This window comes from Alligator sinensis, unplaced genomic scaffold, assembly GCF_000455745.1.
Source record: "Alligator sinensis unplaced genomic scaffold, ASM45574v1 scaffold301_2, whole genome shotgun sequence".
Classification (NCBI taxonomy): domain Eukaryota; kingdom Metazoa; phylum Chordata; order Crocodylia; family Alligatoridae; genus Alligator; species Alligator sinensis.
In genome coordinates, this window is record NW_005841874.1 from 4,688,517 (window position 1) to 4,693,334 (window position 4,818).

Below are 4,818 nucleotides of genomic sequence, written 5' to 3' on the forward strand. Positions count from 1 at the left end.
AGGATGGCCTTATGCATGAACCAAGAAGTTAAAGATTTTATAGCTACTCCTCGCTTAACATCAGTGTTACGTTCTTGAAAAATGAGACTAAGCGAAACGATATTAAGTGAATCCAGTTACATCACAGTAGTTACCTACTAGCAGGTGGCAGCCAAATAATGTTATAACCGAACATTGCACGACTTTAACCGAGTATGTTCTCTAATAGATCAGCGACGTAATAATGAAACAACATTAACTGGGACGACGTTAAGTGCGGAGTACCTGTACTTCTGTTGTTCACTGACATCTGGTTGTTCTGTAAGTATTAAAAAGTCATATAACTTCTGCATTCCTTAGTTTCACCATCTCTGCTAGAAGCAGGTATATTTTGAGGTTTAAATCCTAAATTTGTGGCTTAAATCTTTACTTAATTCAAGCAACTTCCTTTTATTTTTTTAAACATTCAGCCTGAGTAAGGGCTAAGGACTATATCTTACCTTTCTGAGAGAAAACCCAAAGTAGATACAGAGGACATCTCTATGACGTTCCCCTCTTGCCGTTTTATCCAAATTCTTCACTTGAACCCATGTCAGAAGTACGAGATTTGGTCCCCTAAACAGCATGCATTTCAGGCCATCTGCTGGATTTGAGAGCTATTGATTGACTCTTGACCCTCCTAGTCCTTATCTGACACCCTCCAGCTTGGTTCATGTGAAGTTACTAGCTTAGTTCAGGTGAAGCTTTACAAGCATTTAATCTTTTAAGTCCTTGCCCACTACAACAGTGGGGTGAAGGACAAATGGCAGAGAGAAAGTGTAGGCTGTACAGAGGCCAGTGCAGCATAAGCCACGGGTTAGTGCCAAGCTTAATGCATGTTAGTGCCAGGCTTAACGTACATTAGTGCCAGCCATTTTCAGGAGGCTGAAGTCAAAGCTGCAGAAGCGTGGCTAAAGCAGAAGGCCTCAAAAGCCTGTATCTAAGGGCATTTATAGACATGCTCTGGGAAGTGTGTGTGTGTGATGGTGATGGGGGGAGCGGGGGGTGCTTTAATTAGCACAGCTTTGCGTGCAACACTAATTAAAAGTGCCTGGAGCGTCACATGTATCAGCGTCCCTGTGCTGAAAAATGGCAGCAGGGTGCTTTGAACTAAAGCTCATCAAACAAGCTTTAGGTTTAAAGCGCCACACCGTCATTTTTCAGCACTGGGGCACTGATACATGTGACGCTGGAGTCTGCTGGAGCACAGTAATTTCCATGCTTCAGCAGACTCAATTAATCGAATGTGCTCCGACGCACTGGAATTAGAGTGCATCGGAGCTGCCTCTCTGGTTGTGTATAAGTGCCCTAAGGGACCATAGCATGAAAATTAGCACATGTAGCAATTAGCTTGGTCAGCAAAGCCAAGGAAGCTATGCATATGTTTAATTAAACACAGTCAAACAGAGTGCAAGGCCTAAAAGAAAATACTATAAACCCGCCCCCATATATCAAATAAACCAAATACTCAATACTGTAGCTTCATCTTAAATTAATTCAAAATAAAAATTAATGAAACCAAACGTGTTAAATGTTATTTTGCTATAATAAATACATTTCTGTTAAAATGCTTAAATCAGTTGTGAAAACAAAGCTGCCCTGTCAGGCCATAAACTAAGGTGGAAAAGTAACCAATCAGTGCTAACAGCATTCCACAATAGGAAGGGAAATAAAATAAGAAAGCCTCCCTTTTGCTTTCTCAAGAATATAAATCCCAGTCAACACCCTCCTGGTCTGCAAAAAATCTGGTTTAATCCAGTTTCAAAAGTTTTAGTGAAATAAAAAAACCCCAAAACAAACCAATCAGGGATCATTCATTAAAATATTAAAACCAGCCGCCTATAAATATTGGGCATAGGCTGGAGGAAAATTTGAACCTCTACATTTATAAACTTTTTCTCTTGGACTTCTAAATTTGAACTTCTCTGGAGCTCAGCAAACCAACTCAAGTCCATAGGGGATGAAAAAGCCTGGCCAGAAGACCTCCTTCTTCCCTAAATCCAAGGCTACTTAAGCATTGTCTTTATTAACCCAAATAAGTCTTTGCTATTGCATATCTGAAAGGATCTCACTGGTCAGTCAATCTCTTCTCACACACAGAAGTCCAGTTGGGTGCCCCACTACAGAAAGGATGTGGACAAATTGGAGAGAGTCCAGCGGAGGACTACATAAATGGTTTGGGGGCTGGGGCACATGGCTTTTGAGGAGGGACTGAGGGAACTGGGCTTATTTAGTCTAGAGAAGAGGAGACTGAGGTGGGGATTTAATTTAATAGTAGCCTTTGACTACCTGAAGGGGGGTTGCAAAGAGGATGGATCTGGACGGCTCTCAGTGGTGGCAGATGACAGAACAAGGAGCAATGGGCTCTAGTTGCAGCAAGGGAAGTTGAGGTTAGATATATGGGTAACCCCGACTTAATGCTGTTTCGCATAGCACTATTTTGCTATAGTGCTCATTTCACTTTGATACCTGGTTTCACTTAGCGCTCGCAGGTCTTGTTATAACACTCATGGGTGCTGGGCAGGGAGCATCGGTGGTGCACAGCCTTGTCGCCATCTTGCTTCATCAAAAACTTTCGTGCTTTGTGCTCTTTTGTGCTTGTGTCACTGTTTTGCTTCCTTTTTTGAGTTGTGCCACAGTCAGAAATGTCCAATTGACTCTGAGAGTGCAAATGCTGAGAAAAAACAGCACAAAAGTGTAACACTGGAGCTAAAATTGTATGTCCTGAAGTGAATTGAAGCAGGGGAATGCCAGAATGAGGTCTGTAGAGCACTGAATTTAGCTGGGTCAACTGTTACGACCATGTTGAAAAATAAAGACAAAATAAAAGAATGTGGTAGAATTATAACTCCTATGAATGCTTTGAAAGTCAATAGGAGTAGGGCTTCAATTATGTTAGAAATGGAGAGGCTGTTAAGTGTGTGGATTGAGGATACAGCTCAACGCCATATGCCCTTGAGTATGCTGCTTATTCAGAAGAAGGCTAAGAGTCTGTATGATGATTTACAGAAAAAATTTGCCTGAGGGGTCTGCTCCTGAGCCTTTTTATATAAATAAGGAGTGGTTTGAAAAATTTAAGAGGTGCAGCGACTTGCTTAATGTTTCTGATCAGATGGGGGTGCTACTGCTGATACCCAAGCAGCTTCCAGCTATAGAAATAAGCTTATGGAAATTATTGAGGAGTGGGGGTTATACACCTCAACAAGTCTTCAACACTGATGAGATGATGAGACAGGTCTCTTCTGGAAGAGGATGCCTTCTAGGACCTATGTTTTCAGGGAGGAGAAGTCGATGCCAGGTTTCAAGGTGTCCAAGGATCAACTTACTTTATTGCTTGGTGGTAATGCTGCAGGGGATTTTAAATTGAAACCATTGCTTGTATGCCACTCAGAAACCCCTGGGCTCTCAGGGGGTATCTTAAAAGCAGTCTGCCAGTCATTTGGAAGTCTAACAAGAAGGCCTGGGTGACAATGTCAGTTTTTCAGAGTTGGTTCATGGATTATTTTTGTCCTGTAGTTGAGAAATATTGTGCTGAGAACAATCTGTCCCACAAGGCATTTCTCATTTTAGACAATGCACCAGGGCATCCTACCACATTTGATGACCTCAGTGATAATGTAAAAGTTGTTTTCCTGCCCCCAAATACCACCTCCATCATACAGCCGATGGGCCAGGGTATCATTGCTGGCTTTAAGGCTTATTACACAAGGAAAACATTTGCCCAGGCAGTCAGGGCTGCACAGGAGAGGGTGCTCCAACCCTAAAAGAATTTTGGAAAGCCTATAATATCCACAAGGCAATAGATAACGTTTCAAGTGCCTGGGATGAAGTGCCTCCAAAACAATGAATTGTCTGGGAAAAGCATTGGGCAGACTGTGTCCAGGATTCCCAAGAGGTTGAGGAACCAGTGGTGACAATACAGGACAATATTGTTGAGCTTGGAAGGACAATTGGATTTGATGAACTTGAACCTGAGGACATTCAGGAGTTGATCGATTCCAACAGGGAGGAACTGAGCAATGAGGACCTCATTCAAATAGAGCAGCAGAGAAGCCATGAAGAGGAGGAAGATGTTCACCCAGCAAGGGCTTTAAAAGGAAAAGCACGGCTGAAGCTTTCAAACATCTCGAAGCTTTTCTTTCCTACTTCGATGAGACTGACCCTGACATGCAGCGCAGCCCTGAAGTTGCAAGAGGAGTTAATAACGAAGTCAATTGTTACAGGCTGCTTTACGATGAAAAGAAGCAGCCCAAAGTGCAGTTCTCAATGGATTCCTTCTTCAGGAAGTGCACAACTCTGACTTCAACACCTGCAGCCAGCCCTCCAAGAAATCCTCAGCCAAACACTTCAAAATCCCATGAACCTGACACTAACCCTGACATCCCTGATTCTGAGTGCTGAAGGAAGCCAAGAGAGCAAAAAGTGAAAGTGCATCTGTGCATACAGTTCATTACTTTATTTTGTAATTTTATACATTATTACAAAGTTAAAGAAAGTATTTACATACATTTAGACGTCTAAATGTATTGATTTTATTGCACTAGTGAGGGATTTAAGTGATTTTAGAGTATGAGTGAGGAGCTTCAGGAACAAATTATCTCTATTTACATTCATTCCTACGGGAAAATTGGTTTCACTTAACACTGTTTTGCTTAGCGCTCAGTTTTTCCGGAACTACTTAATGTCACAACCCAAAGTTGTGGATTTTTAATTGTGTGTGCTTCGGCACCGCTAAATTATGTTCCCGCCGAATTGGAGCTCTTTTGCACGACGGAGTGTTCTGTTGTTATGGAGAACCCG

General features: G+C 42.1%; 1 long non-coding RNA gene across 1 annotated transcript in view; it reads left to right on the top strand.

Moving 5' to 3' along the window:
* The first annotated feature begins 239 nt into the window (after positions 1–239).
* LOC112549140 overlaps positions 240–4,818 on the top strand; it is a 16,980-nt gene continuing 12,401 nt past the window's right edge. Inside the window, exon 1 of the long non-coding RNA XR_003092477.1 lies at positions 240–300. This is a non-coding gene — a long non-coding RNA (uncharacterized LOC112549140). The remainder of the gene's footprint in view (positions 301–4,818) is intronic.